Raw genomic sequence first — 17,713 nt, 5'->3', positions numbered from 1 at the left:
TAAATATTTCTGAAGATTGATTGCGTAAGTTCATGCGAGTCTAGTAGTTGTGTTTGATAGGTTAATTCCCTGTGGGATTCGACTCCGGACTTATTAGCCGGAATATATTTGCAACGACCGCTTAGTCCTTTTTATAAGGCATAGTTGGGCGTGATTAGAGAACTGAGTGAATTGGTACTCTGAGAGTATGCACATCGTCTTTATCACTGATTTGCATCGCATTTGGCATTCACACTTGACATACAGGCATAGAGATGCATTTTTTCTCATGCTGTATAGTATCGCGTCATTTATGACTTCTCATACATTTTGACATATGGGCATAGAGAGACATCTTACATTTGCTATATGAAAGGAAAATAAAACATCTTATTGATTGTTGAAAGGATTCTTAGGAAAAATCACAGTTTTCAAACTTACTCATATTTTTGGCAATTTCGGTAAAAGATTTGGATTTTCACTGAGATACTTGAAAAGTATGCCTATTTTCTGAAACTGTGAATGAGCTGAGCATTTTATTTCTGAGATACTCCTTTTATTAGTTGTACTATGCTGTTATGAATTGTTGTGGGATATTGGTACTGGACCCGACATTTATTCTAGCTCGTCACTACTTTCAACCTAAGGTTAGGTTTGTTACTTATTGAGTACATGGGGTCGGTTGTACTCATACTACACTTTTGCACCTTGGGCGCAGATATTGACTGCTGACATTGATGTGATCGACGGAAGCCGGAATTGAAGATGTACCTGCGTTCTGGTTGTAGCTGCCTTTTGTTCATGGTAGCCTTAGATCTATAAAACTCTGTTTATGTACTCTTCAAACAGATGATGTATTTACTTCATTTTAACTTTGTAAACTCTATTCTTAAAAGCTCATGATTTGTACTACCAGTCATTGAGAAATGTATAGGATTTAGATTTTTTTTACTTAATTGCCTTATTAAATTTCATTGGAATTGGATAGTTGTTAATTGGCTTACCTAATGGGTTGGGTTAGGTACCATCACGACTAGTTGAATTTTGGATCATGACAAGTAAAAGCTGACATCCTTTTATTATTGACACAAATTATTAAAAATGAGCAAAACTTTATAAACTGATCAATATACACTAAGAAACATGAAGCTGAAATTTAACATGATATGGATCCAAACTACAGTCTATATATAATTTTGAGATCAAGTATTTAAAGCTAATCCATAAACAAGTACCAAATGTGCTAACTATATTAAAAGACAGCTTCATATAAACAAGATCGAATCTCAAAATAAACTAGAAGACATAATAGTTTTCTAAGATGTACAATCAAATAAGAAACATAAAACTAGAAAGAGTCCCAAAAACTGATCAAGTCATTGAATGCAGGGAGCATTATAATAAAAGATTCAATATGAAATTACATAATTAGTAATCTTCAATTAAAGATTCAATATAAACTTCACAACAATTTAAGGTATCTCATTTACAGAGATATTAAGCTTTCCACTGAAGTATTTAGTGGCTTTTACAATTACCAGTGTCATTGATCTTCTGATAACAAGACACATATAGACCTTTTTAATTTACACCCCTTCTTTTGCCAGTTTCTCCAAAACATTCATCAGAATATTTTTTATTTCATGAACGTGTATAAATCACTACACCGAAGCTTAAAAATTCTTCAACGATGACATGTCTAATGCATCAGTAAAGAAGAAGAATCAAAAGTCAATGAACATTATAAATAAAATGAAAGAACTCACAAATTTCATAAGATAGAGAAAATGAATAATGGATAGGGCTTGAAATGTTGCTTACCCTATGCCCATAGTACTCCAATAACAAGAACAACTCCACCATGAAGTTACCATCTTTCAGCTCCATTGCTGCCTACTACAATTGTGATAAAAAAATTTAATGACAGAAAGAAAGTGTTTTACTGTATTCTACTACTCAAATTATAAAAATTATTCATCAGACCTATATTACATTTTGTTAAAGCAATTAGAGTCACCATTCACTAACCATTAGCGCCAGCGCGTAAATTGCTCTAACATTTCTTAAATCGATATCATGCTTAAGTAAAGATCTGATAAATCTAATGCAGTATTCTCACTTAAAAAGACCTATATGTTTGTGAAATAAAGATTCATTCAACACTAGCACGTTAATATACATTATAGAATCAAGTTTATCAAGGCAATAAACTAAAATAATGAGACCTTTAAAGAGTAGAAAAATGGCACTTGATCCAAAATGAACGGATTTCACCCACCAAAGATCAAGGACAATGACAATTTAGACATAGACATCTGTTAATAACTATAGTATAACTGGCCAGCACAAAAGTCAAAGAATGATAACACCAAGAGAACATAATGGAACCTTAAAAAAATTTGGTATGATCAACTTGCAATAAAAAATAACAAGTAGATCAAGAAAGAAAATAATATTTTATAGTTGGCAAAAAAAATTGAACTGTTAGCTAAGTTATCAACCATTAAAAGGCCGATTAAATAGAGCTAGAGAAAAATTTTAGAACTTTACACTTTTGCTAAGCTTTCTCTTACCTTTTCTATTGAAAAATAAAATCTGGATTTTCAATCGCAAAATCCAGCACGTTGCTTCCTCCCTTCCCATCACCTCCCCTCCCCTACCCCACGAACAACCCAAATGGTATCAAGTATCAACCTATTCCTGCTATAAAGAGATTAATTTTAACATGCAAAACTACAGAAGCAACCATCGTTCAAACAAAGTGGTGTACAAACTAGAGAATATCAGAATCTAATTAATTAGATTAGTCGCACAATAAGACTATAGTAAAGAAAGCACCAAAAATCTCAAGATTCACCCAAACTATATGACTCTATTTGTACCAAATTATGATACTTACGAATCATCGTCTCCATCTAGTTCTCAAAGATTTTCAGGAAAGGATGAACATATACTTACTTGATTAGCGAACCCCCAAAAGAGTATCTCTTACTGAAATCACTACGCTTCTCCAAAGCTCGATCATGACATAGAACAACCATAAATCTTGGATCCAAAAAGTTGAGAGTCCTATCAGCACGAGCTGTAGGGTAAATTATTGCTAAGAGGAAACAATACAAACCCAAATCCCCCAAAAAATGCAATAAAGGACGAGTTCGCCAAATCCCAATATATATAACCAGATCTGAAGGAATTTTAAGATTTTATTTCGATCTTTCCTGGGTTTAGGAAAAGTAGACTTTCTCACATGTGATTTACCCATTTTTCCCCTCGTTGATATTCCAAAATGGCATACGAATTTATAATGGCAAAACCCCCGCCACTCTTTCACAAATAAATCACAAAAGTTACAAAATATACACCATTTATAAATTACATAGAACAACGATTTTGGGGGGGGGGGGGAGGGGGTGGAGAAGAATTTTTTTGATATATAAGGACTTACATCTCTTTTGTAGTTTTCGTGCCTAAATCATCAGCAACGGAACAAATGGAGATCAGGTTTCTAGGAAGTTTTTGCATATATTATCTCCGGAACAAGAGGGCTTACATGGGTTAGTAGCATGAATTGTTAGATCGAGTGTATCGAAAAGGGTTTAGGGAGTTGAAGAACCAAACTTTGACAAACAAGAGGTTTAATTCGATAATACAAAGAGGTTATATTGGAATGTTATTTTTTATTTAATTGTTATTTCGATTAGCGCCTCACTCTCTGGTGTCTCCCGCTTATTTTACACTTGGGACCAAATATATATAATTGTACTGACCAGATTTAATCTCTTCGCCAATTTAGCGAAAATAATATTGACACTATTTATATACATTTAGGCACCAGATTTTCCAATTGTCCTAAATATTTGGTCCCTAATAAGACTTTTTCATATAGTAATTCTAAAATCTTTAAAATGCCAACTTTTTCGAAATGCTCCCGGACTCAATTTCATGGCTGATGTTGTTATTTTCTGCCTCACTTTTCAATGTTCTTCGACCTTCATTTTCTTCTCTTTTTTTTTTCTCTTTTCGCCTTAAATCTTTTACTTTTGCATGATTTTTATTTTTCTTCAGTCTTCCAAAGACTACCCTTCCAGTTCGCTTCGTCTTCTCGGCTTGGGGTTACAATTAATTTCAGACATGCTTTTTTATTTTTTGCCAAAATTTCTTCCATTTCTCTTTTATCTTCCCAGTTTATAGTTGGAGTTAGTGGTAGATGTCTTTTTTTCTTCCGGTTCTCTTCGGTCTTACTCATTTATGCTAATTCATACTCCTTGAAGTTGATGTGAATTTTCAAGTTGGTAATTTCTTAAATCTGTCATCAGCTGAAAAGATGTCTTGATTGTAGTACATTTCAGACACAAGATCTATGCATGTTATGTGTCAACACTTCAACTTTCTACTACCGCGAAAGGATTACCTATAAACATTCGTCGTTGAAATTTGATTTCTGCTTTGTTGTTCTTCTAGATTTCATATAGGCTATTTTTTTTTATGATGCTCCTCCGTTGGAACTCTGAGCTTATGCCTTTAGATATATAACAGAGTACATACTAAAAAGGAGAAGGAATGGTTGTCGTCGCCAATTCATTATCTAATTCTCTCTTCATTATTTGTCGATCAAATGGACTGCTGTGACATAATCATATTCCTGGGTCGAATACTTTTTACAGTATTTAATAAATTAATACAAGCGAAACAAAAGGTGACTGCATTTGCTTTTTTGTATAGAGATGAAATGTTGTTGTATTCAATATTTTCTGAACTACTAAGTTGTATTGATTAAGATTAACCGTTTATTACACCTAGCTTTGTAACTTCCTAACTGAACATGTTACTGCACATTCTTTTATTCAATATTACAGACAAACTATTGTCATAATAAAGTTATTTGTTGTTGTTATTTTTAGGAACTCTGAATTATAGTTACAGGTACCGTCAACCTAAAAAGATAAGTTTTTGCTATCTTACTTAATGCAGTCAGTGCACAAACTATGACTTTATACATAATTGAAATAAATTATTATTGTGTATGTATCATTGAAATGAATTAAGTGTGCTTTGTATCACTATTAAGCAATTTATGATCTTCATATTAGTAATACCATGGTATAATTTATGTCGTTTATGTTTGCTTTATCGTGCAAGCTTTGAATGAGACCGTGCTTTCAATTGTCTCTATCAGATATCTGGTGTTAGATTTAAATAAACAATGAATAAGAGCTTAGCATTATTAAGGTGAAATTATGAATTCTGGGATAAAATTAAGACAATGTGAGAAATCTGTGTCGTCGCTTTTGGAACATTTTGTTGTTAATAATTCAAGTGGTATTTCATCGTCCTTTTAATGCCATAATAGACTCATCTTTCCTTCTTTAAAGAGGTTACAAAGTACCATTTCTTATCATCAATATAGTCTATAACATTACGTTTAGTCGTGATTGTGTGCATATGTCACGATCCAAAATCTCACATGTCGTGATGGCGTCTATCTTAATATTAGGCAAGCCGACAACCTAAATAAACCACAATTCCTTTAAGTTTGAAAACACAATAAATATATTTAAGAGTAAAATCCCACAGTTTGTGATACAAAATGAAATACTATCTGAAAATATAGAATAATACAAATAACTGATAGAAAAGAGAGTCAATGTCTGCGGACGCCAAGCAGCTACCACGATAGTCTCCAACAGATAAATCTCCAAAAATCTAGCAACCGTCGTATCTGGAAGTACCTGGATCTGCATTCGAAGTGTAGAGTGTAGTATGAGTACAGCCGACTCAATGTACTCAATAAGTAACAAGACTAACCTTTGGGATGAAAGTAATGACGAGCTCAACAATTACAGTCCAATCATAAAAAAATAAGAGTACAAAAATATAGGCATGCTTTCAAGTTCAACAGTTAAACTCAATACAAGAAAAATAGATCAAAATCTCAATGATATGAGGAATATGACATCTCTATGTCTACATGCCAATGTACATGTCATATGTGATACAACATAATGAAAAATCTCACGTACTCGCACTCTTAGATTACTCAATCACTCAGTATTGTACGGGGAAGATCCATCACTCAACATAATATCAACTGCGCTCACTGTGGGGGAGGGGGGTGTAGACTCCGAATGGGCTCCTTCAGCCCAAGTGCTATAATAAACCATTTAGGCCTGTTGTGGCGTGCAGCCCGATCCCATAACAATAAATCCTATAAGGCCTGCTGCGGCGTGCAACCCCGATCCATATAATAATAAAGCCTATAAGTCATGTTGCAGGCGGGCACTCCATATAATAATAAATATATATATATATATATATATATATATATATATATATATATATATATGGCCTGCTGCGGCGTGCAGATATATAAAGCCAATATAGCTTGTTGCGGCGTGTAGCTCGATACCATAAATATTCTCACAAATTGATGAACATTATGGGTCCCAAAATATCGGCACGTAGCCTAAACATGATCTTTAATATGAGTCTCAGCTTCATTTCTATAACACGTAGAGGATATTTGGATAATGACATCATTATTTGATTATGCAACTCCACAGAAATAATTAAGTCGCAATTTCTATGGTGCACGCCCACACGCCCGTCACCTAGCATGTGCATCACCTCCAAACAATTCATATACCACATAATTCAGGGATTCATACCCTCATAACCAAGTTTAGAAGTGTTACTTACCTTAAACTGTGCAAATTCTCTTTTCCAATAAGCTTTTGCCTCGCAAATCGGCCTTTGAACACTTCAAATCTAGTCACAATTAATTCGGTACGGTCAACACAAATTATAGGAATCAATTCCATATGAAAATACTAAACTTTCCAATTAAATCAAAAAATCTACCCAAAAATCAACAGCGGGGCCCACGTCTCGAACCCGATAAAAGTTACAAAATATGAACGCCCACTCAACCACGAGTCCAATCATACCAAATTTACCAAATTCCAACATCAATTCGACCTCCAAATCTTAAATTCTTATTTTAAAATCCCTATGCCCAAATTCTCGAATTACACCTTAAAAACACGTAATCTAGTCGGAATACTCAATGATAATTCAATATTATTGACTAACAATGATCACAAGTGACTTACCTCAAGAATTCTCGTGAATTCCCTCTGCAAAATCGCCCCCAACCGAGTGTTTGAAGTCCAAAAATGAGAAAGAATCTCGGAACCCCTTGTTTTAACACTGCCAGTGTTTTCGCATCTGCGATAAACTTGGCCGCATCTTTGCTCTCCCAGATGCGAGGTCTTCCAATGCTTCTGCGGCTCAGTGCACTTCTACGGACTCGCTTCTGCGAAGAAGCTGCCCCTTCCATTTTCCACTTCTGTGATGGACCTGTCGCAGATGCGACTCCGCTTCTGCGGTCATCCATGCGCACCTGCGACCACTGTCTCATTCAGCCTCTTTTCGCTTCTACGCAGCCATACTCACTTCTGCAAGCTCACACCTGCGAGCAAAATTCTGCAGGTACGATTGAACTAGAAGGCAGAATTCCAACAAATGCTTCAAGTCCAAATTTAATCTGCTAACCATCCGGAATCCACCTGAGGCTTCTAGGACCTCGACCAAATATACCAATAAGTCCCAAAATATCATATAAACTTAGTCGATGCCTCAAACTATATTAAACAACGCTAAAAATATGAATCACACCCAATTCAAGCCTGATGAAAACTAACGAACTCCAACTTCTATATTGGATGCCGAAACCTGTCAAATTATGTGCGATTGACCTCAAAATGACATAACAGACCTAGAAAAATTTTCAGAACTGGATTCCGACCCCGATACTAATAAAGTCAACTACCGATTTAACTTCCAAACTTTCCATTTCAAACTTTAGCCATTTCAAGACAAAATCAACTACCGACTTCCAAATAAATATTAGGACACACTCCTAAGTTCAAAATCACCATACTGAGCTATTGAAATCATCAAAATACTATTCCGGTGTCGTTTACACATAAGTCAATTTCTGGTTAATTATTTTGATTTAAACTTTAAATCTTGGAACTCAGTATTCCAATTCATTCCGAAACTTTTCCGACAAATCATATAATCACAATTGAGCATAAAATATTCTGTAAATGGGAAAACGAGGTTGTAATACTAAAAACTACCGGTCGGGTCATTACATTTTCCCCTCTTAAACAAACGTTCATCATCCAACTGGTTTAGAATCGTACATGGAATCTCAAATAGGTGTGAATATTTGCTCCGTATCTCCCGCTCAATCTCCCAGGTGGCTTCTCCGACTGGATGGCCTCTCCACTGCACTTTCACCGAAGCTATGTTCTTTGATCACAACTTTGGAACTTGCCGGTCCAAAATGGCAACCGGCTCCACATCATAAGTCAAGTCGCCATCCAACTGGACCGTACTGAAATCCAAAACATGAGATGGATCTCAGACATACTTCCAGAGTATGGATACATGGAACACTGGATGAACAACTGATAGATTAGGCGGCAATGCAAGTTCATAAGCCACCTCTCCAATCCTTTTAAGTAATTCAAAAGGCCCAATATACCGAGGGCTCAACTTTCCCTTCTTCCTGAATCTCATAATACCTCTTATAGGAAAACTTTTGAGTAGCACCTTCTCTCCCACCATGTAAGCAACATCGTGAACCTTCCAGTCGGCATAACTCTTCAATCTAAACTGCACCATGCGAAGTCGATCCTGAATCAATTTAACCTTTTCCAAAGCATCCTAAGCTAAATAAGTACCCAATAGCCTAGCCTCACCCGGTTCAAACCAACCTACCAGAGATCGACACCGTCTCCCATACAAAACCTAATATGGAGCCATCTGAATGCTCTATTGGTAGATTTTATTATATGAAAACTCTACAAGCGGCAGAAACGGATCCCATGAATAGTGCACTCATACTGTCCGTTTGTCTGAGGGTGAAATGATGTACTCAACTGAACCTATGTGCCTAATTCTCGATGCACTGTTCTACAAAACTGTGATGTAAAATGTGTGCCCCGATCTAAAATGATGGACACCGGCACACCGTGAGGGTGAATAATCTCCCGTATATAGATTTCAGCCAAACTATCCAAAGAATAAGTAGTACCGACTGGAATAAAATGCACAGACTTGGTTAACCAATCCACAATCACCCAAATAGAATTAAACTTCATTGAAGTCCGTGGGAGTCCAACTACGAAGTACATGGTAATACGCTCCCACTTCCACTCCGGAATTTCAAGTCTTTGAAGCAATCTGCCCAGTCTCTGATGCCCATACTTCACTTGCTGACAATTTAAACACTGAGCTACAAATCCCACTATATCTTTTTTTATCCTCCTTCACCAATAATGTTGTCTCAAGTCCTAATACATCTTTGCGGCACCCGGATGAATGGAATATCACGAACTGTGGGCCTCCTCAAGAATTAACTCCCGCAGTCCATCTATATTTGGCATACAAATCCGACCCTACATTCTCAACGTCCCATCATCTTCAATAGTAACATCTTTGGCATCGTTGTGCTGAACTGTGTCCTTCAGTACAAGCAAATAAGGATCATCATACTAGCACTCTCTGATGCGGTCATATAAGGAAGACCGAGAAACCACACAAGCTAGAACCCGACTTTGCTCCGAAATATCTAATCTCACGAACTGATTGGCCAAGGCATGAACATCAACTGCAAGAGGTCTCTCACTAACAGGAATGAATGCAAGGCTACCCATGCTCACCGCCTTTCTACTCAAGGTATCGACCACCACATTAGCCTTCCCGAAATGATACAGAATGGTAATATCATTGTCCTCTAGCAACTCCAACCATCTTCGCTGCCTCAAATTTAGATCCTTCAATTTGAATAAGTGTTGAAGACTCCGATGATCCGTAAATACTTCACAAGACACACTAGAGAGATAGTGCCTCTAAATCTTTAATGCATGAACAATGGCTGCCAACTCTAAATAATGTACAAGGTAGATCTTTTCATGTGGCCTCAACTGGCGCGAAGCATAATCAATCACTCTACCCTCCTGCATGAAGACACACCCAATACCAATCCGACAAGCATCGCAATACACTATATAAGAGCCTGAAGCTGAAGGCAAAACTAGAATTGGAGTTGTGGTTAAGGCAGTCTTAAGCTTATGAAAGCTCTCCTCACACTCATCCGACTACCTAAAAGGAGCACCTTTCTAGATCAATTTGGTCAAGGGCGATGCAATATACGAGGAGCCCTCCACAAAGGGACAATAATACCCAGCTAAGCCGAGAAAACTCTAAATCTCGGTAGCTGAGGATAGCCTGCGCCAACTCTGGACTGCCTTTATCTTCTTCGGATCTACCTGAATCCCCTCACTGGACACCACGTGCCCTAAGAACAACACCGAACTAAGCGAAAACACACATTTGGAGAACTTGCCATAAATTTTCTCCTCCCTCAACCTCTGTAACACAATACTCAAGTGTTGTGCATGCTCCTCCTGGCTACGTGAGTACATCAAGATATCATCAATAAATACTACGACAAATGAATCAAGATATGGCTGGAATACAATGTTCATCAAGTGCATGAACCCTGCTGGGGCGTTGGTCAGCTCAAAATACATTACTAGAAATTCATAGTGACCATATCAGGTGTTGAATGTCATCTTTAAAATATCCGAATCCCGAATCTTTAACTGGTGATACCCAGACCTCAAATCAATCTTAGAGAACACCCTTGCTCCCTGAAGCTTGTCAGATAAATCAACAATATGTGGCAAAGGATACTTGTTCTTAATTGTAACTTTGTTCAACTGCCTGTAGTCGATGCACATCTGCATAGTACCTTCTTTATTTTTCACAAATAGAACTGGTGCACCCCAAGGCGACACAGTAGGCCTAATAAAACCCTTATCAAAAAGTTCCTGAAGTTTCTCTTTCAGTTCCTTCAACCCAGCTAGTGCCATAAGATACAGAGGAATAAAAATGGGCTGAGTACCCGACACCAAGTCAATAACAAAGTCAATATCCCTGTCAGGTGGCATACCCGACAGGTCTGCAGGAAATACATCCAAAAAGTCTCGCACTAACGGCACATAATCAATAGTAGGAGTGTCTGCATCAATATCTCTCACAAAGTCCAAATATGACAAACACCCATTCCCAACCATCTGTTGGGCCTTCAAATAAGAAATTACCCTACTGGGAACATAATCCAGAGAACCTCTCCACTTAAACCTCAGCAATCCCGGCATCGCCAACGTCATGGTTTTAGCATGATAGTCCAGAATAGCATGACATGGGGACAACCAATCCATATCCAAGATTACATCAAAATCAACCATACTAAGCAATAAGAGATAAGCTCTAGTCCCACAATAGTCACTACACATGATCGATATATACGATCCACAATAATAGTATTGCCCACGGGAGTGGATACATGAATAAATGAGAGTAAGGACTCACGCGGTATATCCAGATAACGTGCAAAATATGATGATACATACGAATATGTGGAACCAGGGTCAAATGATATAGAAGCTTCCCTGTGGCATAATGAGACAATACTTGTGATCATTGTGTCTGAAGAAACGACATATGGCCTAGCAGGAATAGCATAGAATCGAGCCTGATCGCCACCTGATCGACCTCCCCTTCTAGGGCGATCGCTGGCTACCCGCTCCCCACCCCGAGCTGGCTGGGCAAGTGGCATAGCAGCTGGTGCAGGAATTGTAGCTTGACTCCTCTGCTAAACTGGACCTCGCGAAAGGCGGGGACAATATTTCCTCACATGACCCAGCTCTCCACACTCATAGCAATCCTTCTCGAAAAATAGCGGCAAGTTCTGAGGCAGACCTCGAGAACCATAATAAATACCAGAAGAACCTGGTACAGATGAACCCTGAACTAATGGTGCACGAGATGAACTCTGAGCTGGAAGTGCACTAAGAGAAGACTAACCCGGTCGAGCCCTGTATCAACCATGACTAGCTGATGCGCCACGATTAACTGGATGAGCCATCTAAGCGGGCCTATAAGGACGACCCCTACTGTGATAGAGATGTCCCCCAAAAGGAACACCGCTAGAATTACCCGGACCACGAGGACTCTTGGCCTCCCTCTCCTCATGCTCCAAAATACAGACCATCTCTAGCTGCCGAGCACTATCAACCCTTGTCCCTCTTAGTGAGAACCAACCAAACTGCATGACAAGTCAATTCTGAAAATCGCATCTCATACTGGGTCACGGACAAGACCTCCTGACGTAGATGCTCGAACTGCCTGTGCAGCTCTTCTCTACGGGTCTGTGGCACAAACATCTCCAAGAATAATATGGAGAACTCATGCCATGAAAGTGGTTCTGCACCAACTGGTCTGCCCCTCTCATAAGTCTCCCACCATCTGAAGGCTGCCCCAGTCAGCTGAAAAGTAGTGAATGAGACCCCACTGATCTCTAGAATACTCGTTGTATGAAGAATCCGGTGGCATCTGCCCAAGAAATCTTGAGCATCCTCTGACTCAGTCCGTTGAGTGATGGTGAATGGAGTCTCCCAAATCTCTCTCGTCTCTTCTACTCCTCATCATTCATAATAGAACCCACCTGGGCTTGAGTAGCTGCAACCGGTTAGACTAGTAGTGCCCCCGGTATCTGAATTCCCCGCACTACCTGCTCTAGAGTACGGGCGACAAGGGTATGAGTTTCTCCCCCGACATGAGAAGTGGCTAGTGCGGCCTAAACCGAAACCACTTGAGCAAGTCCAGTGCAAACAGTCAATATCTGGGCCAAAGCCTCATGAAGGCCTGGAATCACAACAGGCATAGCTAGTGCTTGAGCTGGCCCCACCGGCTAAACTATATTTGAAATCTGCTCCTGGGATGGAGCAACTGGTGGTTCTACAGGTGCTGCTCTAACTACTGTACGAGCTACACCTCGGTCTCTACCACGACCCCGACCTCTCGTGGCCATAACTGGTGGCACCGGTGGCTGGCCATCCGATCCGGTAGTACATGTCCTTACCATCTGTGAGAAAATAGAATAATAAAAATTTAAATTCCTAAATCAATAAATTCGCACCACAGAATACAAGAAAGTGAAATTTTTCTAAGGGTTCGGCAGCCTCTCGAAGATAAGTACAGACGTCTCCGTACCGATCTGCAAGACTCTACTAAACCTGCTCATGACTCATGAGACCTATGTAACCTAGGCTCTGATACCAACTTGTCACGACCCGAAATCTCATATGTCGTGATGGCGCCTATCTTAATATTAGGCAAGCCGACAACCTAAATAAACCACAATTCCTTCAAGTTTGAAAACACAATAAATAAATTTAAGAGTAAAATCCCACAATATCTGATACAAAATATTGTCTTTACACATTACACTCCCAAAACCTAGTATCACCAAGTACATGATCATTTAAATGACAATATAGTGTGACTGATAAAAATATTGTCTGAAAATATAAAACAGTACAAATAACTGATAGAGAAGAGAGTCAAGGTCTGCGTACGCCAAGAAACTACCTCGATAGTCCCCAACAAATAAATCTCCAAAAATCTAGCAATCGTCGTATCCAGAAGTACCTGGATCTGCACACGAAGTGTAGAGTGTGGTATGAGTACAACCGACCCACATGTAATCAATAAGTAACAAGACTAACCTTTGGGCTGAAAGTAGTGACGAGCTCAACAATTACAGTCCAATCATAGAAAATAAGAGTACAAAAATGTAGGCATGCTTTAAAGTTCAACAATTAAACTCAATACAAGAAACATAGATCAAAATCTTAATGATATGAGGAATATGACATCTCTATGTGCACATGCCAATGTACATGTCATATGTGATACAACATAATGAAAAATCTCACGTACTTGCACACTTAGAGTACTCAATCACTCAGTATTGTACGGGGAAGATCCATCACTCAACATAATATCAATTGCGCTCACTGTGATGGGGGTGTGCAGACTCCGAAGGGGCTCCTTCAGCCCAAGCGCTATACTAAGCTATTTAGGCCTGCTGCGGCGTGTAGCCCTATCCCATTATAATAAAACCTAAGTTGTCAAACATGTAGAGGATTAAACATCATACGAACTTAGTCGATACCTAAAATTACATTAAACAACGCTAATAACATGAATTTCACCAAATTCAAGCCTGATGAAAACTAACGAACTCCAACTTCTATCCGATTGACCTCAAATTTTACACACAAGTCATAAATGACATAACAGACCTATAAAAATTTTCAGAACTGGATTCCGACCCCGATAACAATAAAGTCAATTCCTAGTCAAACTTCCTAACTTTTCATTTCCAACTTTAGCCATTTCAAGCCAAAATCAACTACGCACTTCCAAAGAAACACTCCTAAGTCCAAAATTACCATATAGAGCTATTGGAATCAACGAAACTCTATTTCGGGGTCGTTTACACATAAGTCAATATCCGGTCAACTATTTCGACTTAAACTTTAAATCTTATAACTAAGTGTTCCAATTCATTTCGAGACTTCCCCGACAAATAACATAATCACAATTGAGCATAAAATATTCTGTAAATGGGGAAATTGGGCTGTAATATTAAAAACGACCGGCTGGGTCGTTACTTTCTCCCCCTCTTAAATAAACGTTCGTCCTCAAACTGGTTTAGAATCATACCTAGTATCTCAAATAGGTGTGGATATTTTCTCTACATCTCCCGCTCAATCTCCCAGGTGGCTTCTCCCACTAGCTGGCATCTCCACTACACTTTCACCGGCGCTATGTTCTTTGCTCTCAATTTTTGAACCTGCGGGTCCAAAATGGCCACCGGCTCCACATCATAAGTCAAGTCTCCATCCAACTTGACCGTACTGAAATCCAAAATTTGAGATGGAACTCCGACATGCTTGTGGAGCATGGATACATGGAACACTAGATGAACACCTGATAAACTCACGGCAATGCAAGTTCATATTCCACCTCTCCAATCCTTTTAAGTACTTCAAAAGGCCCAATATACCTAGGTCTCAAGTTTTCCTTCTTCCCAAACCTCATAACATCTCTCATAGGCGAAATTCTGATTAGCACCTTCTCTCCCACCATGTAAGCAACATCGCGAACCTTCCAGTCGGCATAACTCTTTTGTCTAGACTGTGCCTTGCGAAGTCGATCCTAAATAAATTTAACCTTTTCCAAAGCATCCTAAACTAAATAAGTACCCAATAGCCTAGCCTCACCCGGCTCAAACCAACCCACCAGAGATCTACACTGTCTCCCATTCAAAGCCTAATATAGAGCCATCTGAATGCTCGATTGGTAGTTGTTGTTATATGCAAACTCTGCAAGCGGTAGAAACTGATCCTAAGAAACCCCGAAATCTATAACACAAGCGCGTAACATATCCTCCAATATCTGAATAGTGTGCTCGGACTGTCTGTCCGTCTGAGGGTGAAATGTTGTACTCAATTGAACCTGTGTGCCTAATTCTCGTTGCACTGCTCTCCACAACTGTGATGTAAATTGTGTGCCCCGATATGAAATGATGGACCTAGGTACACCATGAAGGCGAATAATCTCGCGGATATAGATTTCAGCCAAACGCTCCAAAGAATAGGTAGTGCCCACTGGAATAAAATGCGCGGACTTTATTAACCGATCCACAATCACCCAAATAGCATCAAACTTTCTCGAAGTCCTTGGGAGTCCAACTACGAAGTCAATGGTAATACGCTCCCACTTCCACTTCGAAATTTCAAGTCTCTGAAGTAATCCGCTGGATCTCTGATGCTCGTACTTCACCTGCTGACAAATTAAACCCTACTATAACACTACAATTAGTCGTGATTGTGTGCATATTTGCCTAGGCTTCTGCCTCATCTCAGTTGGTAATTATTTAATTAGACAAGTTTGTCATATACATAAGAGTTTGAAATAAAAATGCAATAGTAGATACCAACTATTGTTAATCTACTTGAGTACAACCTTCTATAACTGAAAATCGGATAAACGCGTAAGAGAAACTGCTGCCATGTGCTAAATTTAGGGCAAACTGAGATATCATATGAAGTCGGAAATATTTTTTGTACTACCCCTAATAGAAATTTTGATATGCTCTTGCGTTACCTTAATTATATTGGTTCGCTTGGCAGTTCGAAAACTTTAGATTGTGATTCCGAGTATATCGTTCAAACAAAACAAATGCAAGAGCTGCATTTTCTTTTGCTATGGTGTTTTTATGGTATCAGTATAGTGTGGAAAATACTGAAGGAAGATCATGATTCAACCTTATCATGACAGATTAATTTGTGAGAATGAGATTCTATTCAGTTTAAGATTTCGTCATCCAATTGCTATATGAATTCCCTTCTACTAGAAGATCTTCTGTAAAAAAAATTTAATTTCTATTCTTTTAAATTATATAAAAAGTAATCTAGCTGAAGTAGATATGGTTTACTGAAAAGCCTCCAGCATGTATTTAGGGCGCTCAAAGCGGAGGCGTGCTATAGTGAATACTGAGACTTTTCATGAATCATAATAGGATTTTTCTGTCATCCAATTCGAACATCTCTTCTAATTATTTTTCTTTTCTTTTTCTCCCCAAGACTATCTTCTGATTAGACAGAGAGTCTAAAAGGTGTGATGAACTTCCAGGCACTGCAACAATACCTTTGCCATTGTCCAATTCAGTAGATGAATATTGTTAGGAGTGTCCAAATGTGCATGCGTTCTACATGTTTCTATAGCAGATGTACTAATGTACTTTTTAAGCGACTGCACTTTCCCTAATTTGAAATTTGAATTTGATTTTGTTATGGGAAATACCTTGCTTTATATTTATAATGAGTTATGCTATTTTAAAAATATTTGCCCTTGAGATAATCTCATCTAGCAGTGATATAATGGAAATTTATTGAACATTAGAAAAGTAAATTTCGTGACTTTTATCGTGCGGAAATAACAGCAAAAGTTGCTACCATTAAGTGAACATCTCTGGATCTATTTGATAAAACAAGAATTTTATTTTCTTTAAGAAAAATAATAATAAATTTCTTCGTAAAGTGCAATGTTGTGCCCGTGCTAAGCACGGGCTTGCATCATCTAGTATTGAGTATAAACCCGCGACATTCTCAAAGTCGATCTTACTTCGACCTCTAACGTTTAGGAAGACTGCGCAAAGGTAATTCTTCTTTCTTTAATTTTTCTGCGTTTTCTGTCTTTTTTTATAGGTCGAATGAGAAGGATTTGTTCTTGTTTAACAAGATGGTCCATACATGAAGAAGATAATCACAAGACGTGAGGGGATAAGTACTCATCCCCGCCCAAATAACATAGAGATTACTCTCAAGGTGGCCCAAATATCATAGATATTACTCTCATCACAACTCGAATATCGGAGAGATTACGTAATGATCTGGTCGCTTGTTTCGAGAGTTGTAGCTCTGTTCTCTCATTTACTACTCATTTATGCTTTACAATTGTTATGTGACTTGCCGGGGTAGTTGGTTCGGGTCCTGTAAGGTTTCAGAATGAATTGAGATACTTAGTCTCAAGGAAGAAAAACTTAAGTTGAAAAGGTTAACCGGGTGTGAATTTATGTATAGACGACTCCAGAATGGAGTTTTGATGGTTCTGTTAGCTTCGTTGGTGATTTTGGACGTAGGAGCGTATCCGGATTGTGATTTGGAGGTTGGAAGATTGCTGAAGGTGGGAGTCTGCTGGTGTAATCGCACCTGCGGAGCATGGATCGCAGGTGCGAGATGTG

General features: G+C 38.5%; 1 long non-coding RNA gene across 3 annotated transcripts; it reads right to left on the bottom strand.

Annotated features, from left to right (window-relative positions):
- Positions 1-1,399: 1,399 nt before the first annotated feature.
- Positions 1,400-3,709, bottom strand: LOC107770306 (uncharacterized). Of its 3 annotated transcripts, none has more exons than XR_001644576.2 (4): positions 3,425-3,709; positions 2,938-3,061; positions 1,801-1,875; positions 1,400-1,678 (listed from the first exon to the last, which is right to left on the bottom strand). It is a non-coding gene; the product is annotated as an uncharacterized LOC107770306 (long non-coding RNA). The 3 variants fall into 3 exon arrangements; XR_001644575.2 differs by having other exon boundaries at positions 2,938-3,048; XR_001644574.2 differs by lacking the exon at positions 3,425-3,709 and having other exon boundaries at positions 2,938-3,329.
- Positions 3,710-17,713: the final 14,004 nt, after the last annotated feature.

The sequence above is a fragment of the Nicotiana tabacum genome, chromosome 13 (assembly GCF_000715075.1).
Source record: "Nicotiana tabacum cultivar K326 chromosome 13, ASM71507v2, whole genome shotgun sequence".
Lineage (NCBI taxonomy): Eukaryota > Viridiplantae > Streptophyta > Magnoliopsida > Solanales > Solanaceae > Nicotiana > Nicotiana tabacum.
The sequence above is the reverse complement of the archived record's forward strand: the minus strand, read 5'-3'. Positions and strand labels throughout refer to the sequence as shown.